The sequence below is a fragment of the Lissotriton vulgaris genome, chromosome 4_1 (assembly GCF_964263255.1).
Source record: "Lissotriton vulgaris chromosome 4_1, aLisVul1.2, whole genome shotgun sequence".
NCBI classification, from domain to species: Eukaryota; Metazoa; Chordata; class Amphibia; order Caudata; family Salamandridae; genus Lissotriton; species Lissotriton vulgaris.
Genome location: NC_141691.1, coordinates 809,485,994 through 809,508,907, shown reverse-complemented (window position 1 = coordinate 809,508,907; position 22,914 = coordinate 809,485,994). Strand labels below are relative to the sequence as shown.

At 43.4% G+C, this 22,914-nt stretch overlaps 1 pseudogene; it reads right to left on the bottom strand.

The window, feature by feature from the left end:
- Positions 1–1,794: 1,794 nt before the first annotated feature.
- LOC147722614 (sterol regulatory element-binding protein 2 pseudogene) lies at positions 1,795–5,605 on the bottom strand (annotated as a pseudogene).
- Positions 5,606–22,914: the final 17,309 nt, after the last annotated feature.

The window sequence follows — 22,914 nt, the reverse complement described above, 5'->3', positions numbered from 1 at the left end:
GGCATCTTTAATTGAGCAATTCGCACTGAAAACAAATGGACAATATTTAACTCATTATAGAATTGTTTAAAATAAATATTATTATACAAAATTTGTTAGCTCTTTGAATCCGATTTAAGGGCAGGTGCATGTGTACCTTTACTCACAAGGCAGGATTCAAAGCCACATGTTCCAGATTACTCACTGGTAAGAATCTGGAATAGAGAGGCATGTCTGAGCTGCCTTGGGTAGGTGGGGTGGGGTGGGAAGTAGGGGATGGGTGAAAAATTCTGCTCCGCCGGCGGACTTCACAGGGTTTTGCCCAGTTCCGCTTGGAACGCGGAGTTCTTTCACGTGGCTTGCCAACATAGAGTTGGAGAGCAGAAATTTGCCTCCTAAGCGCAATTTTCGGGCGCCAGAACGTCTCCTGGCAAGATATCTAAATGCAGATGATCACAGCAGGTTGCGACTGTTCGCGTTGAGAAAGCGGTCGCTGAGTGGAAAATCTACTCGATCACCAGAAAGAAGAAGGGCTCTGGCACGCTACGTGGTGCAGTTTGCGCTGATTTTACAGCACAGAAAAAGCTCCTGGCGCTAAGAATCAGTGCGAGGAGCACAGTGTGCTGAACTCTGTGGAATCTCGCAGTTTTTAATGTAACTGTTTTGCTCATCCCTAGTGGGAAGCACTAAGATAAAAGTTAACGGTCATCTGAAAAGGTCCTCTCTGAAATTATACCTTGATTATAAGATACTTATATCTACTATGTACAGCCTCAGGCTGTACAAAAGCCAGTTCATGAAAACCTTTACAAAGCCATCATGTACGGAATCTTCTTACATACAAAGGGTAAAGCGGGCAAATCCAGAATAGTAAGTGGCGCTCATGAATGCCATATTAAAGCCATCATGTATGGTATCTATTTACATACAGAAAGGTACAGGCAAACACACAGACTAACTACAGGGGCCTGTAGAGATTACCATACATCTAGATTTTCCCTTCCAGTAATCGCCAGATGACGCAACTGGTGTAGAATGAGGAAACTTTGGCTGTGTGTGCTGCCCTATTCAAGGTCTATGCTTCTCCTTTTATATTTTATCAATTGCCTATCATTTTTCCTCATCCTCTTTAGAAACGAGAAAGTGACAGTGCTGTGCGTTTACTATGCCCGAGTCCATGTGTGGTTGGAGCAATGCTACGGAATGTGGTAATGACAGATGTTTCAGGGACACTTCACGCAATTTGCAAAAAAATATTAAAACTTCTCTAGAGGCAAACAGGACCCCTCCATCACTGGGCAAAAGCCAAAACTGAAAAGATAACCGTCCTGAAATACACATGGATGATTATCAAAAGCTGCTATGTGAGCACTGTTACATGTTGGTGTAGCTGTGTATAACAGACTGTATTGCCTCATTTTAAAACATTTTCATATAAATAAAGAACTGCTAAATTTCATGAGTCTGCAGCCTCATTTATTACTAATTGTGTGCTCCCTCAAGGACAGCTCTAATCCTTGAGTGTAGGGCTAACTATCTTTCAAGACCTTCCTGCCTTCAGCTTTGACACAGCTCACTGCAGCTATTGTGATTCCAGATATCAGAGACAGGTGGAGAGTTGGCAGAAGCAAAGCAGACTGAAGGAACCAGCTTAAAGTAGCAACCTATGACAGTATCAAGACTAAGGAAAGCAGATCTGACTGAGAATCAAGCTCTGTATATACCACCTTCTTGCATTAAGATATCAAAGTCAACAATAAAGAGGGAATGCAGCACAGCACTGCAGCAGGTATATCCACACAGACGTCTCTGGTATACCTCTTCTCTATGGTCCCATTGTCATCTCTTCGTCAGCCTCTCCATGAACCTCGAAATCATTGTCTATATACAAGTATCAAAAAAGGTCTGTGTATAAAAAAATGGTGGGAGCTTCTTCTTTTATACAGCACAATAGCACCAGTTATCTGAAAAAGCTGCTGCGCTGGTCTGTGGAACAGAGCATGGATTCCCTCTTCACTCCCAGTGTGCACTGCAGGATTAAAAACCACATGAAGGCGGTTGGAGGACTGCTGCAGTTGAAACTGAATAGCGGAAACATTGCCCACTTAGATACTTCTTACTTTAGCCACAAGAAACCCAAACACCATCAAGTTACATGACCGCCGGTTCTCCTTCTTGGTGTCTTGTTCAGAACCAGTCCTGCTCATGAGGCGGCCATGGAAGCGCTGCCGCTGAGCTTCACCATCATTTGCTGGCAGTCATTGTAGGAACGCCGGTCACCCACCTTCTCCAGGGAGCGAGCCGCCTCAGCGAGCAGGACCACCCTCTGGCCTGGTGAGGAAAGGAAGGAGAGGGGTAGGTGGCGACAGGCCAGGATGATGGCAGTAGCTCGCTCCCTCTGACCTGGCAATGCATCAAGCTCCCCGTGCTTGTTGCTCTGAGGGGCACGCCTCCGCAGACTGTGCTCAAGCAGCTGGTGGGTGCGTGTAGGGCTGGCTCCAGCCATCAGACGCACAGTAGCCTCATGCAGAAATACCTTACGATAGGCTGGTCTGAAATTATCTGCCAGCTTTCTGAGACTGCTGAGATCCCGCTGGAACCCAGCCAGCTCAGGTGAGGAGGCATGGGGAGTTTCAGTGCCTGCCTGTACACAGCCGGTCTGCTTCTGCCACAAAGTGGTGCGAAGCGAAATCAGCAGGTCGCAAGTCAAGAGCTGGACCACCTTGTTCAGGTTGGAGCTGGTGAGCCCCCGGTCCATATTCACGCAATTCCACAGAAGGCCACTGGCTTTCTCGCACTGTCCCAGAGCGCCCTGTTGTCCTTCCAATTTACTGCACACAGCTGCTTGCATGGCCCGGCACAAATGAAAGACTGGCTTCAGCAATGGGTTCTCAGTTGCCTCAAGAGATCTTGGGAGTCGCTCCACCTCTGCAAACTGTGCACGGACAGTAGTGTCATCTCCCTGCAACCAGCTGATTGCCATTTTTACCACAGAAGACCACCAACGACACACTGGGTCAGAACCTGAACAGGACTTCAGTGACGAGTAACCAGTAAAGGAGGGTGGGCTGGCGCTGCTGGTTGGGTCTGTGTACGTACTGAGCAGTCGTAGGTACTCCTGCGCACTCGAAAACTCACTGGCTTCTTCATCCATTGCATGGCCAACCTCAGGTTTGACTATTGAGTACATGGCCTTTCTCAGCAGACTTTCGCAGAAGGCCCGGTGCACCTGTGCGATGGGATCCACTGGGTTCCGTGAAGAGCTATAGAGACTGTCCCTGGAGGCCCCCCTAGCTGAACAGTTGTATTCTACGAAGAACTGCTGCCCCAGCGGGTGGCAGAGCCAGCGCAGTGAATCAGGCACCGAAGAGCTGTCTGAACTGGTGCACAAGCTTTGGGCTCGGCTCAGAAAATAACCCGCCATGAAATGCAATCTGCCTTCCAAGAACTGTTTCAGGTCAATGGCTGCAGTGAGATGCACCTCAGCAAGCACGCTGGATGAGATCTTCTCAGCAGCACCCTCGGCTAGGTTGACTGCACACAGGGCTAGATTCAGCCCCAGGAACGGTGAGCTGGATGGAAGCTTCCCTGAGAGATAGAGCTGATGAAGCTTATGATAAACTAGTGCAGCGTCCCTGGCACTTGTCTTCGCCTCATCCTGGAGTTCGGCTTTCTCGCGATGCCCTGGGGTACGTCGCAGCAGCCATCGTACAATCCCCAGCCTCTGCAGGCTGTAGCAGATCACATTCCAGCAAAGACTGCAGCCCAGGTCAAAGCCGGAGGTTGGCAAGGTACGTCCAAGGACAGACAGATAGGTCTGCAAGTTCATGGTGGCTGCAGCAAAATCCTCCCTTGCTAGGTCGAGGTCTGCCTGCTTACGATGCCGCCAGAACTTGACAGAAGACTGGGAGTGGAGCCGGGTGACTGGTTCGCCGTGGATAAGAAGCTTGATGAAAACGCTCAGGACAATGACCCCGTTCACCAACCACAGGACTAGGGTTGGGATCATCCAGTCCAGCTAGCCACCAGCAATACCTGAGACCTCAAACCCCAGCATAGTCCTTCCCGAGCTGTGAAGCACTGCCCGTTCCGACTGCTGCGTCTCTCCACCCTGCAGGAGCGAGGTCAGTGGGTTGAAGGAAAGGCAGAGGAATGTCAGGGCGCAAAGCAGCATCCGTGACCGGTCCAGCATGCCAAGTGCAGAGGACTCGTCTGGCTCATCCTTCATCTTCTCGTCGTCCAGCAGAGGGCTTCCAGGCTCTGAATCCACAGAGTACGGGGAGAGGCCCCCTGGCGATCCAGAGTCCGAAGGAGGAGGGGACATGAGCAGAATGTTGTGGTTAAAGTCATCCATCTTTATGTCCATGCTAGTATCCACCAGGCTGCTGAGGTCAATGCCCTTCAGGAGCTGATTCTTCTGATTGGCCAGTTTAAGGGCCATGTTCTCCTGACGGAGTCGGTTGTTCATCTGCTGTAGGTACTTGATGTAATCAATGGCCTTCTTCAGGACACCTGACTTGTGCATCTTGGAGTCATTGCCCATCACCAGGTCTTTGAGCTCCAGGATCTTATCGTTGACGGAAGAGCGGTATCGCTTCTCGATGATGTTGTGGGTGCTTCGACGCTCGCCCTCCTTGGGTACTTCCAGCTGCTTGAGTTGACCTGGCATTTGCTTTAGTGATTCCTGCCCCATCATCACCGGCATGGTGGTCACAAACGCCCCATTGCCTCCCACCAAGGTCTGTAGAGAGGTCGTCTGGAGAGGAGTGCTAAGAGTCGCAATCCCAGGGGTTGGTACAGTGGCCATCACGGGGGTGTTCTCAGCCTTCAGGGTGGTGAAAACTAGTGAGTCTGTTTTAATGATCTGCGGATGAACCAACACTGGAACCTGCTGCACATGCGATGTCATGGTTTGTACAGTGGCCGGAGTGAGGGTCTGCATTGTGCCATTGGCTGGTGTAAGGGTCTGGATGGTGCCGGAGGCGGGGGTGAGAGTCTGGATGGTGCCGGTTGCTGGGGCGAGGGTCTGGATGGTGCCGTTGGTCTGCATTAAAAGACGCTGAGCCTGCATCGTCTGCATCTGCTGTTGAAGGGCAACTGATTGCACCTGGGACGGGGTCATCAGGTTCTGCACCTGGGGCTGAAACACTGAGAAGCTGCCTGAAGAGTTCTGGTAGATAACGGGCTGCTGGATGAAACGAGTCTGGGTGGCGGTGCTGAAAGCTGGGGTGATCATCATAGTCTGCTGTGGGAGTTGTGGTTGAATCAGTGGTCGAGGCTGGAGAGCCGGCGTTGAACGCTGGGGCTGGTTGGCTGCTGGTGCAACTTTGGATGCAGGCTGTGTAACCAGTGGCTTCAGGGAAAGGGCTGGGTAGGACTGCTGTTGCTGCCCCTGGCTAAACGTCTGCGTGAGAACCGCCTCTGTCCCATCACTAGCTGAGAATGTGGGGCACAGCTGCTCTTCGAAAAGGTCCGGGAAGTCATCCACCTGATTACTAACAAACTGAAGCATTTCATCGATGTCCCCCATGGTCAGCTCGTCCCCCAGCCGGCTTAGACCATCCATGACCTCCAACGACTCCATCCTGCTGTCGCACCGGGAACTGTCACAACGCCATGCCAGGAGGCCCACTATCGCTCTTTTCCTTTTAAGCCACTTAGCCACGTCTTTGAATTAGTCCCAATGTTGCCAATAATAACAGTTGCCATCGTTTTAATGACCTTTACCTTCTGGATGTAAATGAAGACATGGTGGAAACGCGATAAATAAATTTGCACTTCCAGGCCATCTTCATTGAGAAGTATTTACACAGGCCTTTGCGCCCTACGCCCCCCTAGGAACATAACCACGGCCCCCAGGGGGGCGCACCCACAGTTTGAAGACCTCTGGCATTGAGAATGCCAATGATTTTGATTTGAGCTTACAAATTATCAGTGCATTAAAGAAAGTGGAATACACTTTGACTATTTCTTTGATTATGTCTAATGGACTACATGGTTTTATTGCCAAAAACGTATATTGAACTGACTACTTACATTTTTACATTTAAAGTATGGACTGGACATTTAACTTCTGGATAAATTGGGTAAATCTGGATAAATTGGGTCTCAGCTGTGTGAGCAGCAAGTCCGCATATCAAGTTCGTTATACAGCATTTATTGCACTTATTGCAGCTTTTAATAGGGTGTTTTTAAGCACAGAACACATTGCTGCAGCACCATACATTTTGTAGATCAGCAACATCTTCATTAATGGTTGATTACACATGTACCATTGTAAAAATAAGTTTGGAGTACAAGCTAGGAACCGTCTTTTTTTTTTAAAAGACTTAGAAAGCTGGCATTTTATTGTCCCAACCATTTGGTGCCATCAGCCTGTATCTTGGGTGACATGACTACCTGTAGTTGGCAGTTGATCTTTGTGTATGCTTCCAGACAGTGAGACAAAGGGTGAATAGGTGTTGGCAGGATGGGCCATCTCTAAGTTGATAGGAGGTGGAGCTGTCACCTACCATACTTGCACATCACAAAGAATCTGCCTCAGCACACTCAAAAAAGGTTTTACACTAGCCTTGTGTGCCCCCAGACAAGTGAAGGCCGGGGTAGGGTGGCACAAAATCCCAAACATCTCTGGGGTTAGAACCTTCTAGAAACTTCTCCTACTTCAAAGTAGGCACCAAGGATAAATAGTTGCCCCCCAGATCCAACACTTCAGTCGCCCTCTGGGCATGTGGAAGAGTCAGAAGGACTCCTGTGCTACTGTATTCCAAGGACTGCTACTCTGCTGCCTGTTTCCTGAGTAAGAAGAACTGGACCTGCATCTTGAACCCGTCGCACCCCTGAAGATGCTCAGGACCACTGGTGAACAATGCATCCTCAACGCATGACCTTGAATTCCAGCCCCGGATCATTGCTGAATTACACATATTGACGCAGGACTTCACAAGGCTCCACAACCAAAATGTAAGGTGCTTTGTTCAGCAGGCCGAACTTGATCTCTGTAGTTGTCCCGCAATCCATCATGGGCAACTTGCACCTGCGAATTTGTCCCAGTCTGGCTCTACAAATTAACCACAGTTAAAACACTAGTTTTACTTAAATCTTTAAAATTGTATATCTCTGTTCTACTGATTGGATTTTTGTCATTTTGGTGTCAAATAACTTAATAAATGTAATTGTATTTTTCTACATTGGTGTGTGATTTTTCTTGTATTGTGTTTTCCTTTTATTTCTGTTTGTGTACTGCATAAATACTTTACACATTGCCTCTAATTTAAGCCTGAGTGCTTTTGTTCTAAGCTACTAGAGGGCTAAGCACAGGTTTATTTGAGGGGTTTGCTTGTGTTTTACCCTGACAACAAGTGCGGCTGCTGCTTTAGTATGGTTTCGTCCCCTGAATCAGTAACCCGGATTCTTACAGGCATTATTTTATTTTGCTTTCATAATTGAGTACTCTGAACTATGCTAGCTTTGTGCCGATATGGGAAAAAAGTAAGTGCACTTATCTTTTGAAAGCATTCACCGTATTCAGCTTCACTTTCATTTAACCCCTTAAGCGCTGCGCCCATCCAGCGGCCGACGGCACCACTACCTCGGGAGTGCTGCCGTCGGCCATTGGACGTTCCAACTGCACCTGCGCAATGGAACGTTCAGCACTGGAGCTGGACGTTCCATAGCAGCTAAGGTGTTAAAATGGATTATGTACTGTGCACAATAACAGATGTAAACAAGCAGTGTAATGCAAATAGGTCTGGCTTCTTAATTAACTATCAAGCCAGACCTAAAATTCCACTTACACAAATGAGTGCCTCCTCCCCTCTGTGCTGCTGCCTGAGAAAAATGACATAAATGATCTAGTTATCTAAAACACTTTAATTGAAATATAATAGCATGTGTGTGTGTCCCTGAAATTTCAAGGTCCAGGAGAGAGATACATAAGCAAAATGATCACAGTTGCATGGCGGGCAAGCTCTTTTTTTTATGGAGGTACACAATGTTGCCCAATCAAAACATGTACTCCTGGCTCCCAACATGTGGGCAGAGCCAAAGCCCCTCCCCTGGTGGGTCTAACATAAGTGCCTGGTGAAAACTGTGCTGTCAAGGGAGACCATAACAACGTCCTCTACTTAGGGTATTAATACTACTTACTGCTGATCGTGCTCCAATTTACTTCTGTTCTTACCCCAATGTACACCTACATTTCTAGTTAGTCATTTGTACTCTTCCTCTTGCTCCTTACTCCTTCTTACTCATGTGTACTACTATTCTTGCTTACTCCCACCATTACTCCAAATGACTGTTACTCTTATTCCTGTTTATACTTACTATTATTTGCACTCTTACATTACCATACTCTTACTTAATATACTCCAGCATACTTCACAACAGGAATGCCTGGACACCTTGTCACACCTCACTGAATGTTCACCAAAGCTGGATACTTTCATTCTGGCCTCTTACATTGTCGTGTTCTCTGCAGCGGCGCCACACAGCACAATATATTCAAGACACAGGTTGGTTCTAATACGCTTCCTTTATTTAAGATTACATGAGCTGGTCACATGTACGTCCGTCCTGTTGCTCGTCCTGGTCAGTCTGTCCTCTTCCTGTCCCCTGGCCGGATGTGGTGTCCGGTGACCTGGTCACCTCGTCATGACCCACAGGGTCCTAGTGTCCTACTGTCGGTCGCCCATCCCATCAGGTCACGACACCTCCCCCCTTGTTGCAAACAAATGTTCATGACACATTTATCATAATCACTGTCGCCCACCATTGACAGTCCTCATTCACAGTTACACTGAGAGAGAGAGAGAGAGAGAGAGAGAGAGAGAGAGAGAGAGAGAGAGAGAGAGAGAGAGAGAGAGACGTGTGGTATAATCTTTCCACTTTCACTTCTTCCTCTTCTTCCTCTGACCCTCGTGATGAACTTCTCCTTTCATTGTCAACATACCTGATATGTCTTACTGTCGATTCCTGTCGCCTTCCCGTTCTCCCCTTGTCATCTCCTCTGAATTGTGCACCTTGGCACATGCTGGCGTAGTGATTTCTTCCACCACACTTTCTACACGTCTGGCCAAGTGCTGGGCATGGACCTCTGTGTGGAAATTCCATTCCACACTTGTAGCATGTTCTTTCTGGTCGTCTTCTTTCCTTTTGTTCCCTCTAGTCATTCTTCCATCGGTCTGTGCGATATGTCGTGAAGTGTGCGTTTTCTCTTTCAGCGCTCTTCCCTCTTTCCATTTCTTTGGCATGTTCCGTTGCTCTCGCCTCTGCTCTCGCTAGGGACAGGATGTTCTCCAATGAGGTCGGTTCCTTTAGTATTCTTGCTCTGAATCCGGTGTCGAGACAGCCTTCTATGATCCGTAGTCTGATCGCTTGCTCGTTGTCGAATTTGTCAAACTCACAATGAGTTACCAACTTTCTCAGCCTTGTTGCAAAGTCATCTAGTGTTTCGCTGACTCGTTGACATGCAATGGTAAACGTATATCGTTCGAAATCAATGTTGCGCTGTGGGTCGAATTTGGCTGTTAGACATTTCTTTAGTTGGTCATATGTTTTTGTTTCTTCGGTAGGCAGTGTCACCAGTAGTTCTTCCACATCATCGCCTGCTAAGTTCAACATTAATCCTAGCTTCTTTCCGTCTGCTACATCTGTATCTTGTGCATATCTTTCAAACCGTCTGATCCATTTCTCCCACCTTATCCCTGTTTGTGGCTCCGATAGGTTGAAAGGTAGTGGTCTCCTGTATTGCGCGCTGGGCTTTGGATCTGCCATTCTTTCCTTCTTTCTTTGGTCGGCTCTTTTCTTTTGTTTCCTTTCTCTTCTTCTTTTTCTCTTCCTTATTTTATTTATTTCTTTATTTCTACCTCTTCCTCTGTGATTTCAGCGCTCTTCTTGGCACTCTTTTGTTATTTCTTCTACTGTCTCTTTACCGTCTTTATTTTCTCTTATGTGTCTTTGTTTGGTCTTTATATTTCTTTTTCTTGTTGTTTGTGCTTCTTTGTCTTTTTCTTCTTCTTTACTTCTATTACTTTTGTTGCTCTTTTATCTCCTTACTGTCTCTTTCTTTCTCTTTACTTCTATTTCTTTGTTGCTCTTTATCTCTGTTTTCAATGTCTCTTTTTCTGTCAATTTAGTCTTTTCCTTTTTTTCCGCCTGGCCTTGTGATGGCCGCCTTGTTATTTCTGGTGTCTTTTCCTTTTTTGTCCCACACAAAATGGCTGCCGTCGCTCTCGCGAGATTTCGATTGAAAATCTCGCCTTTCCTGGCCTCCTTGCTGATGCTGTGCCTTGATTGGTCCGGCCGCCTGGTTCAAAGATGGCCGCCGAGACTTCTGAGCTCTCGCGAGATCTCGCGCGTCAATTCAAACGAGCTCGCGCCTCAATTGCAAGTGGTCGCGCTCTTACCGCGATCTGTTGTACGCTTTCTTGTCCGTCGGGGTGAGCACCCGCGTCGCTTCTTCACTCTTCGTCCTGGCGCATCCAGGGTGGGCACCTGGTATTCTTCGATGCTGTCCAGCCCAGACACGCGATGTTCCGATGTTCTCCGCGTTGGTTCGTTTCTGACCTTCGTCGCCAGTTGTCGTGTTCTCTGCAGCGGGGCCACACAGCACAATATATTCAAGACACAGGTTGGTTCTAATACGCTTCCTTTATTTAAGATTACATGAGCTGGTCACATGTACGTCCGTCCTGTTGCTCGTCCTGGTCAGTCTGTCCTCTTCCTGTCCCCTGGCCGGATGTGGTGTCCGGTGACCTGGTCACCTCGTCATGACCCACAGGGTCCTAGTGTCCTACTGTCGGTCGCCCATCCCATCAGGTCACGACATACATGACCCACCAAAACCAACAAACTAGGGTAAGGAATTGAAACATGACCAAATGGCTTCCATGTTGAGATCAGTAAGTGATGTACACTTGCCTGACGCATTTCACCAATATTAGGTTCATATGAATTTAAATAGTAAGTGGCCCCCGTGGATTCTCCCATAATGTTTAACTTCATCAATATGCAGTGAATCATAGGCAAACAGACCGCGACATTGAATAAAAATGAGAAATCAAATTTCTTGAAATTGGTAAAAACGTAAATGTCTGTTACTAACAGTGAGTTGTTCATAAGAACTGCAAGGTTAATGCTGCCAAAAACATACTTTACATCATAATCTATTAACATGCCTATCAACATATTTTTGTTACATATGCAGGGTATCACACATCTTTGGAAGCATACACATTGATATATTAACAACAATTATTGTAACCATGCTTATGGAAAATTAATGTTAGTTTAAATAGGTGTAATAAAGCAGTTGAGTTTCAAACTATTATCGTTGAGACATTTATTCCTAAAGGATTAAAATAAGTTGCCATTTTCCACTTCAATATCTTTTCTTCGTACTCTGTCATGAGATGACTTGAGATGCCTGTGAGCAGGAGATAATGGTTGCTCAAACATAGACAATATTATTCTTTGAACAAAAGTAATTTCAGTGCAAACAGGCTCTCGTGTAGATGTCTAGAACAGATGCAGCCCAGCACATTCGGCTGACTGTTTGGTCTGCAGTTACATTGCCTTTACTCCTAGAATAGCCTCACATATTCAGCTAAAATGGCCTCCTTCGGAGTTCAACAAAATGGCCTCATATTTGCAGCTAAAATGGCCTCATGCTCAGCCTACAGGGATCAAAAGGTAGTTAACACCTGCTATTTTACTATTCAAGAATGGGTTATATTCTCAACTTCCTATTGGTAGAAGCATCCCCCTCCTCATTAGGAATGTATACTGTACTTTTACATTGGGAAGTATCTCACTTTCTATTGCAGCTTCTATGCTTTTAACGCACAGTCCACCTATAAGTAATCTTCTTTCTGGCGGGCCCTACTCTTCTTTGCTAAGTGTTCAACTAGCACTAATTGGACAAATGGCAAAAGTAATGCACCAAATAGGCCTGCCAGATGTTTTTGTGGGGCCCATGTTAAAAACTTGATGCAGGACCCCACTGGAAGCTTTTTCAGGGAAAGCTTTGGCATCTGGCACCATCATGGTATGGCCATGTAAACGTTATTAATAAAGGGGCAGGTCTGCTTAACAAATCTAGATTTTGCTGCAGGAATATGGGCTTGCTTTACAAATGTCTAATTAATTGTTGCCGCAGGAATGTGGGACCTAGAAAAGTGTGGCGCTGGGCACACAATGCCCACCCTCTTGCGACAGCCCTGGCACATGGACCATGAAGGAACACTAGTTCCTAAACACTGCTAAGGAAATTCAATGGCTCGTAGGAAATTCAGCAGTGTTAATGACCACAGAAGAACTGCTACCATGGGTCCATCTAATAGGATTTTACACTCCTTACCCACAGGACAAAAGTGGAACCAAATATGTTGGAATAATCCAACACACTAGAAAGATCAAATCAACAACTGTAGGAATATGTAGTACACCAGGAGACACATACCTATCCAACCTCCAGGACTAATGGAAAGGCGCTTTATGACTGAAGGAAAGGTGCTTTATGACCGAAGGAAAGGTGCTTTATGACTGAAAGAAAGCTTCCAATCAAGGACAAATCCTTTTGGATTGTGCAGTAACTTAGGAGCCATCCACTTAGATACACATGAGGTTCAGGTTGAAACTATGACTCCTCTCAGTGAAGAAAGACGAATTATAGACGCTAATCGTGGTAAGCGCATTGCTGCAAGGCAGGGTTAATGGAAATTGGAATGAGAGCCAAGGGGTGATACATGTGGCATGTGTGTGAGTGTGCCTCTTTGAATTCTGCAGTTGAACCCATGTGAAATTGCTCTTGCAAGTTGCCTTGCTCCCACTCCTTTTGTTATATATTTATTCTATTCTACAGTCAATGTCATTGGAAATTTACTTGGTGGTTGACTCAGTCCCTTAAATGTCTAGATAAATTATCAGCGACAGACAGGAGTAATCCCTGGAACTTTCCGTAGCAGTAGGGGAGAAAGTTTTGATGTCAGAGGTTCCTCAGTAGCCATGAGGCAAGCAGAAGGTTGTGGTCAGTGGTAAGAGGGGAACAAGCCAGGAAAGCACAACTTGATGCCTATTGAAAAGTTTTATGGAATTGTTCAGTTTATTAAGACAGATCCGAAGCACCGTTCACTCAGCTGAGTGCCTACAACCAGTGGCCGGCAACGTATATCAGTTAAGAGAGCTTTACACAGCTATGCGCCTACAACCTGGAGGACAGCAGCAATTAAAAGACCATTCAATATTAGTAACAAAGCTGCTAAAGGACAACTAATAATGTAACTCCCCCCTACCTTCTCGCCCCCCCTCCTCCGCACCAGACACCTACCAGAGATTCTGGCGACCCTGCTCCATGTATGAGTAGTAATCATAATATTTGCAGATATTTGGGACATGTGACCTCTTGGAATTCTGTTGAGCGGATCCAAACATAGGGGGCCCAGAGCTCTGCGAATGTCTCCCCTTTGTTCTCTGCTACTAATGACATGTGCTCCACTGCTAATGTGAACCAGAGTTTATGTAACCATGCTGAGTGATCGGGGATGGTCGTAGCACCCCACCGAGCCAGAATCGTCTGACGCGCAGCTAGCAGCGCTAGCGTCATTTACCGGCCTTGCAAGGAGTATACGGGAAAAGTCAGAGAGTTCAGAAGGCCCAGTATGGTGTATGTGGGAAGCACAGGATAGTGATGTCAAATGCCGTATATATGTCGCCCAGTATGTGCTTCCAGAAATGTGATCATTTTGGGCAGTGCCAGAGTAAATGCACTAGAGAGCCCGTCTGTCCAGCACTTCTCTGAACGCCTTTTGTCCCACCTATGGATGTGTTCGGGTGTAAGGTACCAGTAGGCTGCTAGCTTTTATACAGTCTCTGAACCAGCCATGCTGTGTGCAGTGTGATGTGCTTGATGGTGCATGTCTGCCCATTCTTTATCAGAGAGAGTTTGCCCCAGTTCCTCCTCCCATTGCTGGTGGCCCTTTGTTCTACCCCCGTCTTGCCCCTTGGTTAGCATCGCATGAGGCTGTGATATGAGGTGTTTATCATCCTCTTTGCGAGCCAGCCATTTTTCAAATACCATTAGCGGATGAGAGACCGCCTTCCTGTATTCAGGGGTGGTCACCCAGTGTCTCAGTTGGAGATAGTGAAATATGTCAGCCTGGGGAAGTGAGTATTCATGCTGCAATTGCTCAAAGGGAATGATCTCCTGGTCATCGAACAAAGTCCCCACATGTTTGCATTCCTGCTCCCGCCACCTACCAAACACCTCTGAGCTGCACCCTGGAGGGAAATCAGGGTTGTCCACTATTGGGGACATCGGGGATGAGAATGATGTTAGTCCCCTCTCCAAAGCCACTCTATCCCTGTAGTGGACTCGTTGTAGCTCTTGCTGCTCAGCCATTAGTAGAATGTTAGTGGAATGTTGGTGGGATTTTCCACTTAGTTAAGGGGTTGCCACTTATTCTTGTGTACGGTGATTTCCACTTTGCGTGGATAGGTCACTTTGTGATATTCACTCTTACATGCAGATATCACCTGCTGTGTCTCTACTTATTTCTTTAATTATACTGGGTTTATTTATCCACTGTGTGTAGATTCTACGGCTTCTGTAATTTTGTGACAGTGTGTAATTTTATTCTTTTGGTTCTGGTACATGATTCCACACCTTGCCTTGTCACGTTGAACTTATTTTATTGTTCAACAGGGTGCAGTTTTCACTCTTCTCATTATATACTTTTTCTCTCAGTCTTTGTAATATGCTTATGAATTGCATACTATGTCTTTTGCTCTTAATTGCATACTATGTCTTTTGCTTCTTATTAATGCAATGTATTTTCTTTTACGTATTATTGCATATTTCTTTTCACTCACATTCTGTGTTTGCAATTTTACACCAATGTTGATTCATATTTTTTATGTACTTACAGAATTTTTTTGTTTCTGTTCAAAAGGGGGAAGATGAAGTAGTGGACTAGTTGTAGCTCTTGCTGCTCAGCCATTAGTAGAATGTTAGTGGAATGTTGGTGGGATTTTCCACTTAGTTAAGGGGTTGCCACTTATTCTTGTGTATGGTGATTTCCACTTTGCGTGGATAGGTCACTTTGTGATATACACTCTTACGTGCAGATATCACCTGCTGTGTCTCTACTTATTTCTTTAATTATACTGGGTTTATTTATCCACTGTGTATAGATTCTACGACTTCTGTAATTATGTGACAGTGTGTGATTTTATTCTTTTGGTTCTGGTACATGATTCCACACCTTGCCTTGTCACGTTGAACTTATTTTATTGTCCAACAGGGTGCAGTTTTCACCCTTCTCATTATATACTTTTTCTCTCACTCTTTGTAATATGCTTATGAATTGCATACTATGTCTTTTGCTCTTAATTGAATACTATGTCTTTTACAAGTCTGAGCCCTACATTATTCAACATCTATATGGAACCCCTGGCTCACATTGTAGAAGGCTTCGGGGTGGGCATTGTCAGCTACGCTGACGACACCCAGCTGGTGTTTAAGCTAACCCCCGACCGAAGAGAAGATGCCATCAATTTCTCGAACTGCATGTCAGCAGTAGCAGTCTGGATGAATAACAACTGCCTCCGTCTTAATGGCAAAAAGACTGAACTACTGGTGATCGGGAGAGCAGCATCAGCTTGGTCTCGCTCATGGTTGCCTAACGAACTGGGAAGTCCCCCCATTCCTGTGGAGTCAGTGAGAAACCTAGGTGTTATGCTGGACTCTGATCTCTCTGGCAAGACCCATGTCAGCAGGGTAACGGGAAGGTGCTTTAGCTTACTAAAGGTTCTCCGAAAAATATTGGATCTCCTTCCTACCGGAGCCAGAAAGACAATTGTCCATGGACTAGTGACTCCCCATTTGGATTATGGGAATGCCCTGCTGATTGGGCTCAGTCAAAAGGGTTTACATCAACTGCAATGTGTGCAGAATGCTGCCGCACGCCTCGTGCTCGGACTCTCACGTCGAGCTTCCTCAAAATCCGCCCTGGTCAAGCTTCATTGGCTTCCGGTTAGGGAGAGGATTAAATTTAAAACCCTCTGCTATGCTCATCGCATCGCTCAGGACAAAGGCCTTGAATACTTAAAAAACCTCCTCACAATCCATCGCCCTACCCGGAACCTAAGATCATCTGGCATGATGCTGTTTAAACTTCCTCGAATTTTCAGGGCCAGAATGGGTGGCAACTCCTTCAGGTACCTAGCCTCCAAACATTGGAATGCGCTCCCGCTCCACTTACGGATGGAGCCATCTGAACTGAGATTTCGGGGAAAGCTGAAAACACTCCTGTTTCCCAACATGTAACTTCTCCTGAGCTTCTTTTTCACTACTGCCTTCTGATCTTTGTTTTTATCAGCAGTTAGCGCGGGGACACACAGTTTTGTGTAGCCCGGCGCTCTACAAATGATTTATTATTTTATTTTTATTTTTTTGCTCCTGATTAATGCAATGTATTTTCTTTTACGAATTATTGCATATTTCTTTTCACTCACATTCTGTGTTTGCAATTTTACACCAATGTTTATTCATGTTTTTAATGTACTTACAGATTTCTTTTGTTTCTGTTCAAAAGGGGGAAGGTGATGTAGTGGACTAGTTGTAGCTCTTGCTGCTTAGCCATTAGTAGAATGTTAGTGGAATGTTGGTGCACGTGAGAATGGAGTGTTGGAATGCTTGTGTGTGAGTGTGAGGATCAGTTAGAGTCGGGCTGAGCAGCAAGTGTGCTGCTCCTGGTGGGGCCCCCTCTTGATATCTACTAGCTGATCAATAAAGCATTATACTTATGCTACACCTCGTTTTCTACTCATCATTTCATCATATTACAATCCCACACTCTCAGTGCCGGTAATGTTACTGGTGAGGAATTACAGGCCCCATGCTCTAAATTTACATGGTAGCTAGGTCTCCTGCCATACATTCACCCTGCTACCTTCAGATCAATGAAGGATCAATGTTTTTCAGAGGTGGAACAGCTTGATTCTACTAAGTAGCAGAGTTGCGCCGCCTGTAGGTAGCGGTGAACCAAGGGGTGCCCAAGGCCGCTTTTGTTTTTGAACTGTGCTAGTTGCGATACCAGTAGGCGCAGCTTTTTACTCCCCCAGACAAACTTATTTATAGCAAGTTGGAGTGTGCATAGTGTCTTCGGAGCTGGAACAAGTGGCAATGTTTGAACGATGTAAAGTATGCATGGGAGTACGTTTGATAATGAAGACTCCAGGCAGGCTGGGGAAACTTTTGTAGATTTAATAAGGAAGACACGTCTCTTCATGAAGGGGCACTGGAGCAAGTGCTTATAATCGAATGCAGAGCTACAGTGACCTCATGACACATTCTAAGATCTAGACATCCTAAGCCAAAGGCTTGCATTACCACACATCTCCCTTTTTACAGAACAAAGGGACATATTATCAACGGCCAGCAATAATTATCGCTGGCCGTACATAGCGATAGAAATATTATCGCTGTCTATCGCTGAATATTATCGCCATGATAACACTATATTTACAACGCATAGTGCTATAGCAATAATATTTCAGCGATAGCGGTGTTTTCAATGGAACATCGCTGGTTTTCCAGCGATGTTCCATTGAAAACAGCGATAACATTGCTGATATGACCCTTTGGTCGTATCAGCATAATCCATCTCCCATTAAAAGTATGCCTTAGTCAGGAATTGAACAGACAATAAATTCCTGAGTTAAGGCTGAGGTAGTGCGATTTTTTTTATCGCTGCACCTCCTTGTTAATATCACAAAGTTGCCTTCACGATATTAACATGTGTTGTTTTCACAGCCACGCCTTCTTTGCATCTCATTAGCAATGCGAGGCAAGGTTGTGAAAAACTGGCTCTACATCAAGGAAACACGCTAGCGTGTCCTTGATGATATTGCGATATAATTATCGACGCTTTTCGCCCAAAAACAGACGCTAAAGCGGCGATAATTATATCGCAGCCCTTGCTAATATGCCCCAAAGTATGAAGACAAATTTATTCTGAATATAGTACCCATACCCCCTACCCAAATGAAAAATAGGAAGAGATAGAGTAGAAGAGAGAAAAGGGGAAAAAATGAGAGAAAGAGAAAAAGAAGAAAAAGCAGAGAAAAGAAAAGTAGAGGAAACAAGGTTAAACAAAATCATTCCATCTTCTAGGTCGTACAGGAATACAAAAACTCTTTCTAATGGTCATATTACTTTTTGGACATCTTTTGATGAGCAAAAAACATTTCTCAGTGTCATGATGAGGAACAAGTGCTACACGAGACATACCCCACCAATTTCCATCAGAAAGGTTGACAGAATTTCTTCCTAGCTCACAAACTTGAAGAGGATTTTTAAACTTGGATAGGCCTTTCCCAACAAGAATTGGATTCTTCACACGTACCCAATCACCTATTTTCAATCTACATTCTTTCTTTAAGCTAGAGATGGTTTCAGCAGATCTCTTTAAATTTGCAAGATTAGAATTAAGTTCAGCTGCTTTCCACCATTCATTCACACTTCCATCTTTTTGAGACATTTTTGTGGTCCAAAAAGGACAGAGTTCAGTGGAGGATTCTCTACTTCTCATTAGTTCGAAAGGAGATTTCCCAGTCACAGAATGTGGGAGGGTACGGTGAGACCAAACTAGCTCTTGAATGGATTTAGCAACACAAGATTTGCTTTTGATAGAGGATTGAATACATTCTACAAGTACTTTGTTAAAGCGTTCAACTATACCATTGCTTTGAGGGTGGTAAAGAGGTGTTCTCAAATGTTTTATAGCAACATTTTCTAAAAATGAAGAGATTTCTGATGACGTAAACTGAACTCCATTTCAGTAAGCATCTCACCAGAGAGACCTTCTCTTGAAAACACTATTTGAAAGCATTCAATTGTTTTTTTAGTAGTTGATTCAGAAATTATTTCAACTTCGACCCACCTAGAAAGATGATCAACCATCACAATAAAATATATCATGTAGTTGGGAAGAATTTGATAAGGACCTGAGAAATCAACCCCAATGCGTTGCCAACGTCTCTTGGGACAAGGATTGATTGATTGAACTTGAGGTTCAGTTATTAAAATCTTGTCCCTGAGTTTGCATTTAGCACAGTCGGATACAAATTCTTCGACTTCGGAATCCATGTGAGGCCACCAAAATCTCTCTCTGATCTTTTTTATGGTCACAGTGGAACCTAGATGACCCCCATGTGCTAAGCTAAACGTTGATGAAAACAGAAAGGGGCTACTAATGTATCTCCACGGACTAAAATGTCATCTTCAAGAGACAGCTCATCCACAACCTCCAAAATGTTTGGAGTTCACGTTGCAACACAGTTTCTTTAGGCCAACCAGACTTTACAAAAGTGATAACTTGGTTAAGAATGGGATCAGAATGAATAGCAGAGATCCAGTTTTTTTTCACAAAAAGTAGCGTCTCCTATGTATGCAATAAAACACTCTTCTATTTCTGTTTCCCATTCTTGATTTCCAGGTTCATCAATAGGGAGTCTGAAAAGACAGTCTGCACAGGAGTTTCTCCCACCGGGAATGTATTGAATAGAAAAAGTGAATTCTAGTTTTTGATGTCAACCTTGAAATACGAGCTGTGGTACGTTTGATGTTCTTGCTAGAGAGTAAGTTTACCAAAGGACAGTGATCAGTTTTAAGTATGAAAGGTCTACCCCAAACATAAGCTTTGAATTTTTCTACACTCCAAACACAGGCTAGGAGTTATTTTTTCATCACTGAATACTTGGGTTCAGCAGTTCTGAGAGTCCTGGATGCAAATCCTATGGTAAATTCACATCCTTGCCAAAAAGCGCAATTTATAATGAAAATTCCACTTCCAAGTGGAAAAAATGATAGTAAAAGTCTCTCGACTCAATTGTTCACTTACTGATGAAGGATCACTGAAATAATATCGAGGGACAGAATATCGACCTGCAAAAATATCGTTGACAAAATATCGACAGCCAGAATATCGAGTTTGTATCTACAAACAGGTAAGTACAAAAATATCGAGTACAAAATATTGTTTACAAAAATATAGTTTAACAAAATATCGACTTTATTAAAAACAGTGTTAAATTAAATTAATATTTAAATTTAATTACTAAAATATACTTAAAAATACTTAAATTAACTTATAATAATTAAATAATTTATGAAATTAATAAACAAAAATTTTTACTATCATATATGTTAAAACATATATATATAGTAACATAATATAATTAAATAATATACAATATTATTGCCGTACAATAGCAGAAGTGTAAAAAATACTATTCCCACTCCAAAGAGTGCAAGCGTAAGGAAAGCGTTGGATAGCGTAGGGGTTAAAATTACTATTCCCACTCCAGTGGGTGCAACAGTAGGGAAAGCGTTGGATAGCGTAGGGGTTAAAATTACTATTCTCACTCCAGTGAGTGCACCACTAGGGAAAGGGTTGGATAGCGTAGGGGTTTAAATTACTATTCCCACTCCAGTGGGTGCTACAGTAGGGAAAACGTTGGATAGCGTAGGGGTTAAAATTACTATTCCCACTCCAAAGAGTGCAACAGCAGGGAAAGCGTTGGATAGCGTAGGGGTAACAATTACTATTCCCACTCCAGTGGGTGCAACAGTAGGGAAAGCGTTGGATAGCGTAGGGGTTTAAATTACTATTCCCACTCCAGTGGGTGCAACAGTAGGGAAAGCGTTGGATAGCGTAGGTGTAAAAATTACTATTCCCACTCCAGTGGGTGCAACAGTAGGGAAAGTGTTGGATAGCGTAGGGGTTAAAATTACTATTCCCACTCAAAAGAGTGCAACAGTAGGGAAAGCGTTGGATAGCGTAGGGGATAAAATTACTATTCCCACTCCAGTGGGTGCAACAGTAGGGAAAGCGTTGGATAGCGTAGGGGTTAAAATTACTATTCTCACTCCAGTGAGTGCACCAGTAGGGAAAGGGTTGGATAGCGTAGGGGTTTAAATTACTATTCCCACTCCAGTGGGTGCTACAGTAGGGAAAACGTTGGATAGCGTAGGGGTTAAAATTACTATTCCCACTCCAAAGAGTGCAACAGCAGGGAAAGCGTTGGATAGCATAGGGGTAACAATTACTATTCCCACTCCAGTGGGTGCAACAGTAGGGAAAGCGTTGGATAGCGTAGGGGTTTAAATTACTATTCCCACTCCAGTGGGTGCAACAGTAGGGAAAGCGTTGGATAGCGTAGGTGTAAAAATTACTATTCCCACTCCAGTGGGTGCAACAGTAGGGAAAGTGTTGGATAGCGTAGGGGTTAAAATTACTATTCCCACTCAAAAGAGTGCAACAGTAGGGAAAGCGTTGGATAGCGTAGGGGATAAAATTACTATTCCCACTCCAGTGGGTGCAACAGTAGGGAAAGCGTTGGATAGCGTATGGGTTAAAATTACTATTCCCACTCCAGTGGGTGCAACAGTAGGGAAAGCGTTGGATAGCGTAGGGGTTAAAATTACTATTCCCACTCCAAAGAGTGCAACAGTAGGTAAAGCTTTGGATAGCGTAACGGTTAAAATTACTATTCCCACTCCAAAGAGTGCAACATTAGGGAAAGTAAATACTTCATATATAATTTTAAAAATTATAAAAGAATATCTATTAATTATTAATTAAAAATAATTAAAAATTGTATACAATATAATAATTAATATATTAAAAATACTAATTAACAATAATTATTTCAATTGATCACCTATTAATACTAATTAATTAAAAATATTACAATTAATTATTTTATAATGATAAATTATTTAACAATTATTTCTAATTAAATATTTTTAAATACATTTAATTATTTAATTAATTATAATTTAATTACTTCCCAACCAATCCCCCTATAAACCCACAACCTGCTACATAAAATAAATTATTAAAATTAACATAATTAACAATTAATCAATTACATTTAATTAATTGGCAAATACATTTTTTATAATTACACATAAATACTTAATGATAATTAATTCTAAATAAATAATTTTACATTTTTAATTAATTAATATTTAATTACTTCCCACCCAATTCCCCTATAAACTCACGACCCGCTACTGAAAATAAATTAGTAAAATTTACATAATTACCAATTAATCATTTATTTATAATTAATTACCAATTAAGATTTAATTAATTAACTATTATAAATTATTTTACCATTAAATAAAATTTACTATCAATAAATACATTTACATATTTAATGAATTATAATTAAATTACTTCCCACCCTATTCCCCTATAAACCCACAACCCGCTACAGATATAAATTACGCAATAATTATAAAAACTAAAATCATTAATAAAAATTAATTATAACATAAATACACACTTTTCACACATATTATAACATGAAAATACACTATAAAAAATTAGAAATAAATAAAAATTCGATATTTTTAACTATCTATATTATATACTTCGATATTTTAACTTTCTATATTTTTAACAGTCGATATTACATCACTTACCTTAAAAACGATATTTTGGTTGTCTATATTCTGTCATGTCGATATTTTGTCCAGTCTATATTTAAAACTCGATATAATGTCGATATTTTGGAGTCGATATTATGTCTGTGCACCACTGATGAACAATGACAATTTGAGGAAAATGAAGCAGTCGACGGTTTGCTCTCTGGCCCCTCCTTTGATGGTTTAACCTCCTCCAATTTGTGTAGAGACATCCAAATAATCCCATCATTGTCACCAGTTTGATAATGAAGACTCCAGGCAGGCAGGGGAAGCTTTTGTAGATTTAATAAGGAAGACACAACTCTTCATGAGGGGCACTGGAGCAACTGCTTACAATCAAAATGCAGAGCTACAGTGACCTCATGACACATTCTAAGATCTAGACATTCTAAGCCAAAGGCATACATTACCACACAGTTATCTTGACCGCAGCTCTGCTT